Here is an 18857-nt window from a genome sequence, read left to right on the forward strand (position 1 = left end):
TTATCAAAATAAAGTCCTGCATGTTTTTAAAAAAAAATACTGCAGTGCCATGGTCCCGGTTACCCCAGCAACAGGCATCCCTTAGTCTGGTTGCCTGGCGATGGCCAGAGGTGTCAGTCTTCTGAAGAGCATTGTCTCCTTTCCGGTGCATCGTCCAATCGGGATCTCCGTAACGGGACTGTGACATCATTATCTCCACCTGTAGGAGAGACAAAAATAAACACAGCAGCACAAAAAGCAAACTTAAAACACAAAGCAAGGGATGCAAAAAGCAGAGGAATCTAACAATATCCTTCATCCCAAACAAAAACTGTCTGGGCCAATGGGAAACACACTGAAACTGAAATCATATAACTGTGTGTGCGTGTGTGTGTGTGTATGTGTGCGTGTGTGTGTGTGTGTGTGGTGAGGATGGCTGGGTAGTTAGGCAGTTGGGAATGATTCATGTGTCAGACTGGAAATTTTTCCATGACAGTGAGTCAGGTTTAAGGTCTCATCCCAAAGACATGTCACTGCCATCTGTCTTCTGTCTCAAACTGGTTCCAGACCCCGGGTCTTTGTTCCTGTTTTTATTTGGGTTGGTGCTAATGATCGCTCTGGGTCCTCTGAGCTGCATGACTGGGACCAGGACCATTTGGTTTCTAACCAATGAATGTGGAGGCATGCAATGAGTCTTTGGACAATGTTTGGCAGGGTGTTGGGACAGAGGTATGAGAATAGACCAATCAGGGGACTCTAGGTTCAATTTGCATATCAAGCCTTTTTCTGATGTTCTCTGAAGGAATAATGAGGGTTTGGGGGGGGGTTTGGTGTTGGAGTAATAAAGAGGAAATGCTTTCTTTTACATTCGAAGCCACTTTCATTCAAAAAATAACTGACAGTACAAAAAATTAAAGGTGTTCGGAGGTGGACAAATAGCAATGACCTCTCACAACACTTGCTGATTAATAAAATAAAAATGATTAGCATTGCTTTTTTTTTCTTTCCTGCTCTGCCTTAAATGGTCTGTAGAGCCAGAATTTCCTTTTAATTCTTCCTGGAGCCCTGAAATGCTTCTGTTCTCTCTCTCTCTCTCCACCACCCCCCCACCACCCCCCCCAAGCACAAGTAAGTGTAGAGGAATCCCGTTTCAAGGCAGTAGCCCAACTCTACATCCAGCTGTTTGTGAGGTGGTGGTGTTGCTGTGGGGAGGGGGGGGGGGGGGCGGGGGCAGGGGTGTTACTTAAGACCTGTTGTTAGAGGAGTGGGGTCTGACCACAGAGTGTCTTTTTAAGAGGAGAATTACCTCTCCATCTCTCTTCTTCTCACTCTCTTCTCAGAATCTCCCCATTCTCCAGCCCCTCCAGTTACATGAGCAGGGTAGACAGAGCTGGAACAGAGGAGAAGAAGACAGGGAGGAAGCCAGCTGAGCTGTCAATGCTTTAGAGAACCGAAAGAGAGAGGAAGAGAGAGAGAGCGGCAGGAACATTTTGGAGGTGCTTCACACTTTCAGATTTTTACTTTTTTTCGTTGCATCTTTCATCATTTGTTCCACTTCAGAAAAGCACTTTGCTTCCCCCGGAGCTGTGGGATTCTGTACTGGACAAACTGCTGGGAGACTCTGCTCCTGGTGAGTGTGCTGTGAACTCTTCTCTTTAACTCATGCCAAACTGTCCACGTTCATTCATCTTCTCATTATGTTAATGCACTGAAGATGCATTCGATACCCGGTGGTCTTCCTTGAATCAACGCGAATGTCCGATTCTTGAATGGAAGAAAGTGTGTGTTCTCACACGAGCCTTTCACACTTTTGCTCAGAGTTCATTTTTATTCTTTATAATGTTTTGTTGCAATGCTTTATATTGTTGAATTTTGTTCTGTCATCTTTGCTTGTTTCAGTGACTTAAATCATACATTGGTAATTAAAAGGATGCTCACATTGGCTATTTTACAGTGAACTAAGTAACAAGTAATGACAGAGCCTTTTGCATAATTAAATGTACAGCTCTTGTCAGTAAAACAAGTACACTATAATTGATGATGCTTCAGACCATTTTGCAACATACTGAAACTGGTACTGTACACAGAAGCTTGTATTTTCTGAATTTTCATTACACGTATGAATGGTTGAATGTTTGCCTTTCGTTTTGGCTTCTTTCACTAGTTAGAATTTTGGACTGGCCTCATTAATCTTTGCCGAGCTGCCAAAATCAGTTCATTATGGTTTACTTGGATGTCGTTAACATATTTGGTGCATGCTGCAACCATTTAGAGTTCTGCTCGAGGCACATTGAAAATGTTATTTTCTTCTTTTCTAATATTTGCGGATAAACGTTTAAAACATAAATGAAGCAACGTATTGACTGACTGCTGAAAACTGTACATGTGGAGCAGTTTGCCGGAGCTTTTATCAGCTGGTGTTAAGTTCAACCCGGCGCGCGCAGCCTGCCAAGAAAATTCCACCACTGTGTGATCTGCAGAAGCTCGCCTTTTGACTGCACTGAAGAGCACGGCAGCTGTTTCGCGTTTGTGCTTCAAAGCCGGCTTTTTCCCGGCAATAAGGGTGATCGCTGCTGCCCAGCGCCGTTGCCTGCAGTGTAGAACCGCGCGCTTTACCACAGCGAGCACTGTTCGAATTTACGTTACACTACCTCAGACCGCAAAATGACGAAATTATTAACGTGCGCTTTCACACAGGCAACACGCGCCTGTGCTTTGCGCGATTTCTATGCTCCCTGGCCACCGGAGAGTGGTAGGATTGTATAGCAGACACTGTATACATTTAACACTCCTACTCCCCACGTGCTGGCGGGGGTGTGCAGTACAGTTCTAGTGGTAGTTACAGGAGATTTCATATTTTTTTATTTATTTATTGGGGCTGTCCCTCATTTCTTATTTCTATTTTTTGTGGTGGGAACAAAATTAATTCATGCAGCAACTGGTGGTAGCCAACTGTGACACAGCAGCATTTGCTTAGGTATGAGACAGTCCTACTTGTTGAACTGATGCCCATTTTATATGTGTCACATCCAGTGCTGGGGTGAAACTTGTTTTGTCATTGGTTAGGTTCAGTGCTTTAACACCCAATGACTGTGCCTGCGGGATGTCCCATCTAATCATATATTCCATAGCGGATACAATGGCTGCGGCACAAAGTCTTGGACATGTTTGATTTGATTATGTTGTTTCCACACGCGGGGTTTTGTTTGTTAGGATGGGAGCGCATTTTCTGGGCACAAGCCCAGGTCTGTACCATATTGTGCTTAATCCCTTTGTCTGCGCCAGCTGATGTGTGTGTGTGTGTGTGATCTTTTGAGAAGTCGCTGTTCTGCATTGGGGTTTGATGTGGGTGGTGTTAGAAACTACCCCCCCCTCCCCCTCTCTCCTGTAATGGGCTTGTGAGGTTCAGGAAGCGTACAGCTCTCTTTGCCTGTAGAGGTGTTTTCCCCCTGCCACTGAGGTGTTGTCATCCAATGGGGAGCTCATGCTCAGATTATATCTTCCTGTTCATTTTTTAAAAATGTTTGTATGTGCATGACCCCTCTAACTGACTCTTTTGCGTGCTCTCTCTCTCTCTCTCTCTTTCTTTCTCTCCCTCTCTCCCTCTCTCACACACACACACACACACACACACATTTTTTCCCCCTAATTTAAATGATTTTTTTCTCCCATTGAAATTCTTACAATGCCTGGAGATTGCTTAGACATAAAATGTTCAGCGTTAATTGTGCTCCAGTATATGCGAGTCCAAGGGGGGATGAAATCCAAAGAGTAAAGTAACAGAGTCAGAGTAAAATCTGCTCTTATCAGTGTTGATTTAACACTGATAGTCCACAGAACTTTCTCCTGTATTTCCTCAAACTTCATTCTGTGAGCCGGAACAACACCTCGGCGAGTTCAGAACATCTGGGGAACATCACCTCATTCCAAAAGCAAGAGAGCGATGGAGGCGGCAGTCTGCTTCAAGTGGAAGCACAGACATATTGTCAATGTGCGTGTTTACATAGCTGCGGTGGCGTTTTTCGCGGTAATTGAAATTAGCCAAAGGGCACCGCGAGGTACACACACACACAGGATCTGCATCAAGCCCGAGCAGATGGAGACGGGGAATCTGAGGCCAAGGATCTTACAAATCTCACCGGATGCGTCTAGACGAGGGGGGGGGGGGGGGGGCGTGAAATCGGTGGTGTGTGCGGGAGCAGGGACGCAGATGCGGCTGCATCCTGGCTGAGAAATGCCGCCGTGTTTCTTGCGTGCCGCTGTCCGCCGGCCTCGTGGGTTTACTGGCCGTCGGCCAACACGGCGGTGACGAGCAGTGCCTGAGATACCGCCACAGGAAAAGAGGAGGGAAAGAGAGAGGGAGAAGGACTGCATCTTTGCATCTGTAAAGTATCGTTGCTGTGTGTGCCTTTGCATATTTGCTTTGTCAACACAATTTTCTGCAATGTCAATAAATATGAATTCAGCTGATTGGAGAGGGGGCTGGACTTCCCCGTGACTCAAAGTTATAGAGATTAAAGTAAAAGAGTCCGAGTAAAATCTGCTCTATCAGTGTTTGATTTAACGCTGAATATCCACGGAACTAAAGCAATTCAGACTCCAGTGCTCAAGGGTGCAAACGGCAGCATTCCAGCTAGGAATCGAACCCGCAACCTTTAGTTCTGAGCTACAAGCCCACTTCCCTAGCATTATACTGCACCGCTGCCACAGCACAGAGCCCACGCAGGGGAAGCTGGTGAGTCACCCCGCATACAGATTTACAGGTGCACTCTGGAATGTGCTGCAGGCATGGTGATTAACACGAAACGACCCAACAGAATGCCATGCGTCTCATTGGGCAGCAGGCTTGGGTTCCCCCCCCCCCCCAAAATACAAAAAAAAGAGGTGTGTTTTTATGGAGAGGCGGATCCTTGTAAATCTCCGCCAGGTATTCGGTGTCAACCTGGTGGTAATTATGTCCTGTTCCGAGATCTGACTGTTTCAACCCAAACCTGCCTATTAACCCAAATAGTGAGACATGGGTGCCACATTGAAAAGGGACACCCGCCTCGCTGTTTAACCTGTGGGGACCACAGCAGACTACAACACTTTAGCCCCTTTTCCTGCTGGATTATGTGCCGCACCATGTCCAGGGTCTGGTTTTGGTAGCACATATTACTGAGCACCTCTTGAAAGTCACATAAAATCCTTCCGTAGTGAAATTTTGTTTAATTTTTCCTGTTTTGCAAGCTCTGTTGGACACATGCAAGGTTGGCAGACATTTTTATTAGGGCTTATGATTTTTCCAGTAGGATTTTCTCCCTTAAAACTTCTGTTTCACAGAACTGGTCAGAGAACCACAGGGATTCTGACCATGGGTTCTTTTCTTCACATGAGAAACGGAGTAAAACGATTCTTCGAAATGCTCCGGTTTTGGAACTTGATGTTTCCATGACGCTACGGCACTAGAAACTGGACACTGGATCTGTGACCACTTTCATTTTCTGCTATATTTTTTTCTTTTCTATTTTTGGAATCATAAGTTTTACTCAGCTTCTGCGGTGCCATTATGCCCTTCCCTCAATGAACACTCCTCGGATGAGCTGTCCTGCACTCCAGAGACTGCGTTAAATTTTCCACACCACGCGCCACACAGTTCTACAGGAAAGCTAGCAATGACTGGAGGAGAAGTACACTCCCACTTCTGGTAACTGGTGACCTGTGTGGATACTCAGTGAACAGCTAGGAGGTAAATGGTGCTGCAATGACACCAAGGAATCCTAGCTGAGTGAAAGCAACCACACCCAGGAGGGCACAAGTCAGTTGTATCCTGCTGCAGTGTAGCCAGAGAATCTCTAAGCTTTAGGGTTCAGCCTCCAATTAGGTTTTTTCAGCAAAAATGTGAGAAAATGTTGAGGTGACCTCACAACTTTGGCCCTGGAGGCCAGCAGTACTGCTGGTTTTCACTCTGTCCCTCTAATTAAGGCACCAATTAAGACCTGGAGCACCAGGTGAGTGGAGTCTCTGGCCAATCGGTGGCATCAATCAATAAATCAATTTAGTGGTCAAGTCAAGTCAAGTCAAGACAAACGGTTATTTAGAGCAAATTTTTTGTAGACCTTCCAAAACACTTTGCACTGCTATCACCTAGAAAAGAAAACCAGCAGTGCTACCGGCCTCGAGGGCCGGACTGTGAGCATCCCTGCCCTACAGGGACGTTCCTTATGGAGAACCTCGTATTAGCAGAAGTGACAGATGCCATGGCACCCCTGGGAAACTGAGATCTCTGGGTCAATGAGGAGACGTGTAAATTTGGTGTCCGAAGGCCATTCATTTAACATAAAAAGATAAATATGTATAAATATAATATGAAATCACTCAGCTCTTACCCTTCTGTTGACCCAGAAATATTTGTGTTGCAAACTATTAAATTAAGGGAGTTATTGAGCTCTAAAGTGTCAAAATGTCCTTCAGTGTAACTGTCCGGGTTAAAATTCTAATGACAAAAGTGTTTTTCAAATGCAGAAATTCATCCTAAAAATATAAATGAACACCCATGGCATAATTGTGTCAGTGTTTGCAACAATATATAGAATAATGGGCGGCATACTGTATCTAAAAAAAATATTTAAAAACTTGAATAACTTTTGTCCGGACTTTTGCGCTTCATCATTACAAAGATACGTGTCAGGACCTCACTGGAGAAGGTCAGGAAAAGCAGGGCTCTCTCCCGGTTTTGGATATACACAGCTAGACTCAGCTTCACTGTAGACCCGGCAGAACAGATGTCCCGCCAACCCGCGGCCAGGAATTCCTTGTCCGGTTTCCACGTAGGAAATTTCCCACCCTGTTGCCAGGACCGGGACGGGGGGGGGGAAGCAATAAAGCCAATTCTGCGTTATAGCTTAAAACGATAATGCAAATTCTGGTGCAGCCTGTGGCTGTGCACTGTCCCTGTTAAGCAGAAGGTTTATTTAATTACAGTTATAAAAGTATTTATTTTCTCCCTTTCACTCTCCAGTCGCTACAGTCACTCCGCATAATGGAGGCCTTTGATCAAACTTGCTCTTAATTATATAAGTATTTTGACTATGACCGTTTTTTTTTTTTTTCTTTAAATGTGAGCAGCAGAACTGTTTTCATCCATGCAGTGTAGATCCTAGAGCCCGGATCATTGCCAAATTTGTGTTTTTTATTTTTTATTTTTGTCTGCTTTATTGCCTGAAAAAAAAGGTCAAGTCTGTGGAAAGTCTGAAAGAGTGACAGAGGAGGGTGTCATATCTAGGTCCTTGAGGGAGGAACGTTCTGCTTGACTGACTTCGAGTCGGGGTGCAACCCAAAAATGCATCATCAGAGTGATTAGCAAAAAAAAGAAGCATCAATTACACGTACATTAATTATAAATACAACATGAGCTAATATCTTTTAATAGTTTGTGAGTGCTTCAACCTGGCCCCGCAGTCATTTGGCAGTGCTACTTGGAACGGTAGGTTTAGGACCAAGGACAGAGAACTACTGGAAGACTCTGAAGAGGGGAGAGGGGAGGGGTTGGAGTGGGGCCAGGGATAATTTCTTTCCGGATAGATTCTTTCCTTTTCCAAATAAAAAAAAAAATCACAGCAACAGAGCCCTTATTCAGCCTGAGGTGTGAGGGAAAACGGTAATCATTAGCTTATAAAAATGTCGGCGGGAAAAAGTGTGGAATGATTGTGTTGTTTTTTTTCTCTTGGTGGAGGTACAGGCTCTTCTGTTGTTCTCAGCTGTGCTCAGCTGCTTCCCCAAATCAGCGACCAGGCCAGGAATTCTTTAATTTTTTTATCATTATTATTATTATTATTATTATTATTATTATTATTATTATTATTAATGAACATTGTACTGTACCTTGTACTATATGTTGAAAGCTGAATAGAAAAGAACAGAAGAGGAATGTAACAGAACTCTTAATGGTGTGAATGTACCCCTGTGGGGGAGATCAGTTTAACTGGCTGCCCAGGGAAGCTGGTGAGCGCTGACCTTGAGCGCGACCCCTGGAACTCTTTACGAGAGTAAGGCATAGCCCCCCCCCCCCAAATCTTTCTCTGGGACCTCCTGCACCCCGGGCAGCCATGTCCAACCTATGTCCCGTTCCGCGGGGTCTCTCACCAGATGTGGGAGGGGTGGTCAAAAAAAGAGCGAAAATATGCAAATATACCTGTTTTTTGTTTTAATTGGAGGTGTGTTTTTAAAAGGGCGGTGTGGTGAGGGGAGGGGTGGTGGATTACCTGAGATGAGTTTTATCGAGCGGGGGAAGCACTGGGGGCCAGCGGTGGTGGGGGTGAGAGTGATGTGGGGTTGAGGGAGGTTTATGGGAGGGACCCGCAGGGGGGTTTGCTGCTTTTTGGAGGAGGAGCGGCTTTTGGGGGCACCTCCGGGGTCCAGTGTAGTAAACGATGAGGTCGCTGATCTCGGGCCTCGTTAAACAAGCGCTTGGCTACTGGCGGGCGTCCTGGGGGGTGGGGTCCTCCCCCCCCCACTACCCATTCCGCCCCCTTTCTTAAATGGGACATCCACCCGGGCCCTCGCAGGAGCCGTGGCTCAAATATTTATGTGCTCATTAACGCGTCTGCGTTCAGCTGGTTCGGCCTGCGTTAATCACCATCTGCGTATCACCCTAACCACCCCCCCCCCCCCCCAAACTGAATGCCACTGTTTTTTTCGATGATTTACCAGGCTTTAAATGCCTTTATGATTTCAGCCTCCACAATTTCTGTTCTAGCGTTGAAAAGAAAAAGCTTGTTGACGCTCTCCCCGGGTTACGGCTAGACTGGGGGGGGGGGGCACCCTGACCCACCACCAGGGGCGCCGTAAGGGGGGGGGGGGGGGGCGGAGTTAGGATGATTCCAAGGGCCCTGACTGACAGGGACCCATAGAAGATATTAGAACACAGGATTTTCTGGGGTGGAGGAGGGGGCCCAATGTGAGCTTCATTTTCATGGGGCCCAGAATCCCCTGGTGTTGCCCCCTGCACACCGGCACCGCGTGTGTGGAAGGGAAGTGAAACATTTAGGGAAACGGTAGTGAAAGGGCGCAGCTAACAGATCCCAAAAGAGGGGGCACACAAATTCAATTTCATTACGTTCCGGTCATTTTACAGATGTTCTAATCCAGAGCAAACTGTGATGTAGGAGAACATGAGTGGATCCGCCTGATTCATGGGAACAATAAAGGCAGACCTGGTTGACCACAGTGTGTAGTTATGCATATATGAGTATGTATGCTACGTCTCAAAAGCACTAATGCGAGATAACTATGCTAACAGATGTAAACGCTGCCTATTTCATTCTCTCGTGCAACGGCAGAGCGCAAGAAGGGTAGGTAGGTATGACTGTGTTCCGTAAACCTCGAAATTTATGGGACCCCGTTGACTCTGCCGGGCAGGACAAACAGCACATCAAGGACGCGCAAATATGAGACACGGCGCACGGGCCAGGGGCTGCTGGCCGCAGAAGTGACGTTGCACAACCCGAAACCAAAGCCTCGCGTCAGCCCGTTTCCTTCATAGCTCAGAGTTAATGGAGTCGAGAAGGAACACACTGACAACGGCCCCTAATGGATTTGCAGGATGTTCGACGGGGGGGGGGCCGGACCGTCGTCGAGCGCTTCGATGCCCCAAACCTCACGCGCGCAATCCGCTGTTTATTATCCCGGCACGAAAGGTTATTGTTTGAAATGGGTCGGCGAGCAGGTTGAGCTTTTCCTCCCCTGACCATTAAGGAGCCTAGGTCCCAAACCACCCCCGACCCCCCCCCCCCTCTGGGGGTGCTCCTGGGAGGCGCAGGGAGACAAGAGAGGTCTTGTGCAGAGTCGGTCAAGTGTGGTTCGGCCGGGGGGAAGTCGGGGAAGTCGCGGTCTGAGTCCGAGCTTTTAATTATGTCCGCCGCTCCCGGCCTCCTCTCAGCGCTGTACCGCAGGGAGGGGCCCAGAGTCGCCACCGTAACCGATCGGTACACAGCAGGAGGCAGTGAGCCGGCACGCGGGATGCTTCTTCTTCAGGGGTTTTCCATGTCTGAACACATGGGTCTTAAGCCATCTTTCGTAAGGACACAATTCAATCAAACTTAGCCCTTGACGATCCCGCGATTCAAACGACATCCGTCCTTAGCCGTCTCTGGGGTTCAGCCAGCATCAGAGTTCCTTTATTCATTTTTTCCTTCTTGGAGTTTTAAATAATTTGTTGTGTTTATCAGCGAATGGTACGTTAAAGATTTAATGCTAATTGAATACAGGGGTTAGGAGCATACCACACAGCACAGTGGACCCAAAATTCATCCCATTGCAGCTCAGGGTGAGAGGTCGAAGGTTGTGAGTCATTGCTTAGGTGCTCCACGGGGATCCCCGGGTCAGGGCTGTAACTTTTAGAGCCCGATTGTGGGCCCTGAAACGGGACCAGGTCCCAGATCACACAGTTAACCCTACTTTCTGCCACGCACACGCGTCAGGCTGATGCATGTGTGTGTGTGTGTGTGTGTGTGTGCATGTGTGTGACTGTGTGTGTGCTTGTGTGTGTGTGTGTGTGTGTGTGTGTGTGTGTGTGTGTGTTTGCGTGTGTGGGTGTGTGTATGCATGTTTACAGTGGTATGCAGAAGTTTGGGCACCACTGGTCAAATTTCATGTTTTGTTGATTTTCGGCAGGAAAACAACCCCTGCAGGGAATAAACTTAAACATGGCATACAGTATTTCTGTATTTCTTACGGAAAATTACTTTTTATTTGCTGAAATTGGCATTTACTTTGTAACACCTCCTTTGGTAGAAAACTCAGCTTCATTTCTTGTAGTCAGCTAACAGTCTTTCTATTCTTGCTTTATGATTTTTTCCAGCTCTTCCTTCCAGAATCTCGTTCAGAAGTATTCTTATGTCTTCTTGCATGCACTGCATGTTTGGGATCTCCCAACAGATTTTCAGTATAATATTGAAGTCCGGGATTTTGAAGGTTATTCCAAAACCTTGATCTTTCATTCCTTTAAGTTGTTGGTGGTATGTTTTGGATCATTGTCTTGTTGACACAGCACACCACTTCTCCTGTGTCACCTATACCTTTCTGGAGGTCCCTGGCAATGATATGTGAGTTTTGCCGTGTTTAACTGATCTGTCTACAAACAGTTCTATCAGGAATGTATCTTATTATATATACTTTTTACTGAACCCCGTGGGGTAATTTGTCCTCTGCGTTTGACCCATCCTAGTTACTTAGGAGCAGTGGGCAGCCACAGTGCAGCGCCCGGAGACCAACTCCAGTTCTGAGGCCAGTGCCGTGGTCAGGCACCTGCAGGAGTGCACAACATGCAGTCTTGGAGTGTGGAGAACCGGGTACCGGAGAACCCACGCGAACACGGGGAGAACATGCAGACTCCATGCATAGAGAGGATCCGGTCGGACCCGGATTCGAACCCGGAACCTCCTTTTTGCGAGGCAACAGTGCTAACCACTATGCCTCCGTGCCCACCCGGCTATATTTCAATAGCCTTCACCTGCTTATGTCAGTTACCTTTATTTTAAAGTGCTCACTCGGCCTATCAAGGGTTAATAGCAGGATCTGAGTCAGGACAGCAGGAGACTCAGAATGCCGCCCACACATTTCGGGGTCCCCTCTGAACATCCTTCTTGCATTCTTTCTGTCTGAGGGGATCGTCCCCGGAAGGAGGCCCCACGCACTGGGCATGTGCCGGCCATGGTTATCACACACTGAAACCAGATGCCATGTTTTTTTATTTCTTCTCATATTGAAAGTGCTAAATAAACGAGTTTCTTCTGCAGTGAGTGCTAAGTGCTTCATTATGGTTCATACTGGACTGTGGCGCAAGGAGATTATTCCAAAACATCGACAGAAAATAAGTAAATATGTTTTTTTTTTTTAAAAAGGCCTCGTCATTAATCACCGCGTGACCCGGCTGAACCGGCTAGGAAGAAAAGCCCTCCGTCTGAGAGACAGAGGAGAGGGAGAGAGGGAGAGAGGGAGAGAGGGATCGGGAACAGGGGAGGGAGAGAGGGATCGGAACAGAGGAGGGAGAGAGGGATCGGGAGCAGGGGGGAGAGAGGAGAGAGAGGAGAGGGATCGGGAACAGGGGAGGGAGAGAGGGATCGGGAGCAGGGGCGGGAGAGAGGGAGAGAGGGAGAGAGGGATCGGAACAGGGAGGGAGAGAGGGATCGGGAGCAGGGGCGGGAGAGAGGGAGAGAGGGAGAGAGGGATCGGGAACAGGGGAGGGAGAGAGGGATCGGGAGCAGGGGCGGGAGAGAGGGAGAGAGGATCGGGAACAGGGGAGGAGAGAGGGATCGGAGCAGGGGCGGGAGAGAGGGAGAGAGGGAGAGAGGGATCGGGAACAGGGGAGGGAGAGAGGGAGAGAGGGATCGGAACAGGGAGGGAGAGAGGGATCGGGAGCAGGGGCGGGAGAGAGGGAGAGAGGGAGAGAGGGATCGGGAACAGGGGAGGGAGAGAGGGATCGGGAGCAGGGGCGGGAGAGAGGGAGAGAGGGATCGGGAGCAGGAGAGGGAGAGAGGGATCGGGAGCAGGGGCGGGAGAGAGGAGAGAGGGAGAGAGGGATCGGGAACAGGGAGGGAGAGAGGGATTGGGAGCAGGGGCGGGAGAGAGGGATCGGGAGCAGGGGCGGGAGAGAGGGAGAGAGGGAGAGAGGGATCGGGAGCAGGGGCGGGAGAGAGGGAGAGAGGGATCGGGAACAGGGGAGGGAGAGAGGGATCGGGAGCAGGGGCGGGAGAGAGGGAGAGAGGGAGAGAGGATCGGGAACAGGGGAGGGAGAGAGGGATTGGGAGCAGGGGCGGGAGAGAGGGATCGGGAGCAGGGGCGGGAGAGAGGAGAGAGGGAGAGAGGGATCGGAGCAGGGGCGGAGAGAGGGAGAGAGGGATCGGGAGCAGGGGCGGGAGAGAGGGAGAGAGGGATCGGGAACAGGGGAGGGAGAGAGGGATCGGGAGCAGGGGAGGGAGAGAGGGATCGGGAGCAGGGGCGGAGAGAGGGAGAGAGGGATCGGGAACAGGGGAGGGAGAGAGGATCGGGAGCAGGGAGGGAGAGAGGGATCGGGAGCAGGGGCGGGAGAGAGGGAGAGAGGGATCGGGAGCAGGGGCGGGAGAGAGGGAGAGAGGGATCGGGAGCAGGGGCGGGAGAGAGGGAGAGAGGGATCGGGAGCAGGGGCGGGAGAGAGGGAGAGAGGGATCGGGAGCAGGGGCGGGAGAGAGGGAGAGAGGGAGAGAGGGAGAGAGGGATCGAGAGCAGGGGCGGGAGTGGAAATAACATCCCTGGAAAAGCCATCAGGAGCAGAGAGAGTGCGCTAAGTCCAGCGCTTCCGCTGCAATCGAGGAGTCTCCGGCGTGTCCTGACGGGGGAAGGGTGCGAGTTTAGGTACACGGGCAAATATTCGGAAGGCCCGAGAGCACCTCGTGCCATCGCCGTGGGCCGGGGCGCGTTTGGGCTCCTGCTCCTCGGGTCGGTCTGTTGTCTGGGAAGTTCATTTGTCTCGGTTTAGTCTGACTCACAGGGTATAGACTGTGGGTATAAGCCCTGCCATTGGCCGACTATTTCAGTCGGAATTCTCCTCCCGTTCCGCTATCTGCGTGTTGCTGTTTTTTAAGGAATACTGTAAGTACATTTGTATGCATTGTTTTGAAGTGTTAACTTCCTGTTATTAGCCTGACAGGTCGTCAAAGGGCATTAAATAAGGACTTATTAAATAACTGCTTTTCAGAAGTTTGGGGAAATTTACTGCTCAGTTTGTACCGGTGGCCGTGTTGACAGGATTATTATTTATTAGATATTTATTAGTCCTTTTGGAAAGTCATCTTGTGCCATGCAGCAATCGTCAGACAAACAAACAGACAACTACAATACCAACAACCACAATGACAACAGCGCCAACAACAAACAACAACAGAATGCCTCAGCATAATCACAGACCTATACACAGCATATTATAGCAGTGCCTGGGCCCGTGACCTTAAGCGAACGGGTCTCCTAAGCTGATGGGCCGTACCGAAATTCCCCTCTTCCCCCCACCCGGTAATCTTATGGCCCCACCGATCCGCTGAAGCTGAAGATTCTGAAGGGTTTTTAGCCTCCTGGTCTCCTGTGAGCGGTGGCAAGGCCTCGCTGTATCACCGTCGCTGCATCCTGGTTCTTAGCGCCGCCCAAGACGACTGTGATTGGTTTAAAGAAATACAAACAAGCCAGAGCGTTTTTTTGTCCCCTATAGTGGAATGATAATGGGTTGAGCCAGACCTTTCTCCAGCGCTGGCACAGCGCTGAAACGAAGTGTGGAGAAGTGTGGTCTGGCTATGCGATACTAGTCTCGGTTAGTGACGGTGATACAGCGAGGCCTTGCCACCGCTCACAGGAGACCAGGAGACTAAAAACCCTTCAGAATCTTCAGCTTCAGCTTCAGGATTATTATTTATTATCTAATAAATAATAATCCTGTCAGCACGGCCACCGGTACAAATTGAGCAGTACATTTCCCCAAACTTCTGAAAAGCAGTTATTTAATAAGTCCTTATTTAATGCCCTTTGACAACTTGTCAGGCTAATAACAGGAAGTTAACACTTCAAAACAATGCATACAAATGTACATACAGTATTCCTTAAATGTGGCGTTCATATCGACAATAATCCAAGCCTTTGTGGAAGGATATTTCAACTGTATGTGGCAGGACCAACAAAAAAAGAGTATGGTAGTACAGAAAAGCCAGCAAGTTTATGGTGAAACATCAATGGCAAAAAAAGCGTCAGAATTAAAAGCTTTTTCACAGTGTGTCATGAGCATATTTTTAAATTGTATTGTTTATATTGTAAACTCACAGGAAACTCACAGAAATGAATAATAGAACAATTCTCTTGTTCAGCAGCACCTTTAAAATATGTAGAAATTTATTTTGTAGCTGGTTGCAGCACAGGCAGTTGTACCAACAAATAGGCACAATCCCCAAGTGCCTTCAGCATTTTCCGTACAAGACCAAACGTCTGGCTATACACACTGCACCACCACAGTTCCAGCAAAAGCCAAACCCTGAATAAACAGGCTGGATTTTGTCCTATGAGAAAATGAGATCAGCAAAAAAACAATGCATAAAGTACTGAGTCACCTTTGTTTAAAAAACTTAGTGTATCAGCCAATCATCAGGTGGCCCTGGAAGGGTTTAGTGAGAAGAAGTATTTCCTGTTCTGCCAAAGCAGTTTGCCCTTATAAAAGATGTGTAAAAAGGCTTCAGGCAGAAATTGACACATGGAAAAGTGAGTTTTTCCAAATATGTTTTATAAATGAGCAAATCAGGAAGGACTTTAGGATGGCTGTTCCCCCCTTCAGGCAACAATCGAAAACAGAGAGGAAGCTGTATTAGTTTTGCTGTGTTGAATTGCATTACAATTGTTCTCAATATTTATTTCACATATAATGTGGTAAATAACACACACGTAAGCACACGGAGACAGAGTGATGTCAGAGCGTGATATGACATCATCATTCGTGAATATGAACCAACGCGAAGGGTCAGTGGATTATCACTACAAACTCTCTACGATAATCATATTTCTAAAAAAAAAAATCGTAAAACTTAAACGAATGTCTGGTTTGTGGGAAACCGTCTGGTGTTGCAGGGTAGGAAAGAATGATGAGAATGAGCAGCAGGGCCAATGGCCGTTGCTAGCAGACAGACGTACTGACGAGGGTTTTTCCATTACTGCAGCAGGAGGAGAATGGATGAGAGCTGTGACAGTAAAAAAAAAAAAAAGGCGGTCCAGCTGTACATGTGTACAGGAACCCTCTACAGATCGTTTTGAGGGTCCCGGGGACACAGTTCGCCTCGCAGTGTTCACTTCCGGCTTAGCATGTTTGAAAAGCCCATCCAGGGACAAGCATCGGAAATCAGCATATGCTATGATGCATTGCACTGGATATTGTTTGACAGTAATCTATGTTTAAATGTATCTGTCCCTATCAAATAAACATTAAAATAAAATTTTTAAAAAAGACATCAAACTGACAAATTAAAGGAAACCTTTTTTAATTTATGTCACTCACTGTTCAGTCGTAACTTGTTTTAGTCCTTAATTTCGTTCAGAATAAGGTCAGCTTCAAGGAGGACAGGAGAATTCCTTTGCATTTGAATATGTATTCTGTATGCGTAACACGTGGAAAATTGTGTCTATTTTGTAATCTCTTGGTTTCAGGACATTCAGCCTTTTTGCATTTACCCACTCGCATTGTCTGCTGAAGCCATTCTGGAAGCCAGAATAAACAAGGCCAGGTTAAAACCTAGTATATGGCTGGACCTAACACATGTGATCCGGCCGAACCAATGGTGTAACTTCATCACTCAGTCACTCACTCAGTCAGTCACAGACATTCGCGTTCGTGGGGCTGGCCCCGCTACGGCGGTCCAGCCAAAAAAGAGAGACAGTAAGGCAGCCAGACAGACAGACAGACAGACAGACAGGAGAGAGCCTGGGTAATTAACTCTTTCCTCTGGCTGATTTCTCATAATTACAGTCTAAATATTAAGAAGGACGTTGGCATGACCTGCCGTTCCCATCACAATAACAATAGCCAAACACTGATGTGCAGGAGAGCAGTCAGTGTGATTATTAGACCGCCCTCTCTCAGTGAGGGCCAGTCCCCTCCTCCAGAGACACAGATGTGACTTATTATTTTAGCTTTAATTCTAAACATGCACACAACAGCTGTTCCTGAAGCCTGTAGCTGCTGCCAAAGCAGAGGTCTCCCTGCACATGCTCAGAGCTAAACATAGTCAGTTTCTACCCGTTTCTTCTGGTCTAGGGCTATTTAGAGCTGTTTTTGAGGATTTTGAGGATTCTTGGCCAGAGCGGTCCTGATATCATCAGGACTTCTTGCCGCTGGCTTGAAATCGTTCCTAGCCCCCCCCCCCCCCCCCCCCGGCAGTTTCCTGGCCACCAGCGTGCGTCAACTGACGGGTGGGGTTGCAGAGAGGCAGTCTTTCCTATCTTTCAACTCCCTCTTTCTCACACTGCCACCCCCCCCCCCCCCCAACACACACACATACACACTGCCATACATCTGAAGCTTCTTTTTAGCTGCGACCACAGCTGTATAGCTCTATCTGTCGGTCGGTCGGTCGGTTGGTTGGTCGGTTGGTCCACGAAAGTGTCCCACCTCATAGTGGCCACAGTTTTCGCCCCAGAAGGCTGAAATTTGTCATGGACATTGGTCATGACCGAAGGTAGAGCTGAGTAACTTTCACGGCCGATTGACAAAGAGGGGGCGTGGCGATGGGCGTGGCATATCACAAAAAGGCGCATAACACCCAAATGGATTCACAGATTTGCACAAAATTTTGTGGAAAGGTTGGTCATGAGCCAAAGAAGAGGTCACGTGTTTGTGTGAGGGTGTGTGCGTGGATGGATGCATGCGCGTGTGCGGTCGCAGCTATTGCGGATTCGCGCTTGTTTCTTTTAATCATCCATCCATCTCGAAATCCATGAATATCTTCCATATCTAATGCCAGTTTTTGTGCTTTGTCCCAGCTGCAATGTTGTGGCTCTAGTCTAGGCAATGGTGTAGTGATGTAGGGATGTACCTACACAGAGACTCCCTAGCTCTCTCTCTATACTCATGTTCTCTGCTTAATAATAAAGTTGAAATATTTTAATGGAAATACAGTTTGCTAAAAAAAATGTTGTTGATGTCTTTTGTCTTTGGTCATCTACTTCTACCATGAATGTGGAAACCTGGTAGCAGGTTGCATTTACGCCATAATATAAAGGAGGGTGGTATCAGCATCGATTTCAGCCTACAAATTTCCGTTATCGATATTGATCCTGGAATTTCCGTATCATTCCTTTACTTTGGTGAAAATTATTAAGCTGCGTTCAAACGGACGGCAGAGTGGTGCCGCCCTTAGTACTGACCTCATATATTGTGTGCAGAGTGGAATTAATGCGGGGTAGCACAAAAAAAGATTTGTATCTTCTCCTTCACCGCATACTGTAGCCTACATTTGTGTGCAGTCCCTTTGAGCTGAAAGGTCGGATCTAATAGCTTTGGATGTGCATATGTAACGCCGTCTGATTTGATTTCAGCGGGCAGATGTCTCAATTACGGTAGCAGCTGCACCATAGCTCAAAAGTGCGATCTTTTTGAGGTGACCGGAGGGTCGTTTCACCTTGAAAATCCGCCCCAGAGAAGGAAGCGCTTCTGGTTCTTCTCACATGAAAGCCGTTCCGTTTCCTCATCTGTTGCCTGTTCTCTGTATCTAAACTGAAGGAATCAAATACGTGCCGACTGAAGGTTTGAAACACCTTGAAAAATTCAAGTTTACAGCTTAATCTGTTTTCTCCCGGAAAGGAATGCAGAAGAAAGAAATGATTGTCACCGAAGATAATGCTTTTTCTCTTTTGTATTAACGGCAGTTTTAACTGGGCGAAAAGTGATTGTATCTGGCGGAATTTTTTTTAACGCTTTCGTACTTTCACACAGCGCACAGCTGTGTCCTTGGCGTTAGTCTCGGCACGTTTGGTGTATTTTTTAGCTGCTGTTTAAAAGAAAACAGGTGTGCGGCGGCAAACGGGGTAAAGAGAAACACCACGCGCCACAGGAATGTGAGCAGCGATTGGCTTCTCTGTGGTCCGATGTGCTGAACATGTTTTTTTTCTTTCTTTCTTTAAAGAAGATAAAAGCGAAAACTCTTATCTTGACAAGCGAGTAATCCACAAGTTTGTAATGCGGATTTATTGGTTTTTAGAATCACCTGAGACGTCAGACCTTTTCTCCTTTTCTGCTTTATAAGCACAGAAAAGTGAAACAGAAAGTTGAGTTGACAATCAAACATCAGTCATACCTGCAATTAATGCTTAATTTCCCCAATATAATGTATAGTATATAA

The 18857-nt window shown here is 47.4% G+C and overlaps 1 protein-coding gene across 4 annotated transcripts in view; it reads left to right on the forward strand.

The window, feature by feature from the left end:
- The first annotated feature begins 1219 nt into the window (after positions 1-1219).
- Positions 1220-18857, forward strand: part of LOC135239180 (tenascin-like) — a 64509-nt gene continuing 46871 nt past the window's right edge. Inside the window, exon 1 of one of the 4 annotated variants that reach the window (XM_064307673.1) lies at positions 1220-1609. The gene's annotated coding sequence lies outside the window, so the exon portion shown is untranslated. Of the gene's footprint in view, positions 1610-18098; positions 18574-18857 lie in introns of those variants that run through there. The other 3 variants (XM_064307677.1, XM_064307675.1, XM_064307674.1) reach the window with 3 other exon arrangements.

The sequence above is a fragment of the Anguilla rostrata genome, chromosome 14 (genome assembly GCF_018555375.3).
Source record: "Anguilla rostrata isolate EN2019 chromosome 14, ASM1855537v3, whole genome shotgun sequence".
Taxonomy (NCBI): Eukaryota; Metazoa; Chordata; class Actinopteri; order Anguilliformes; family Anguillidae; genus Anguilla; species Anguilla rostrata.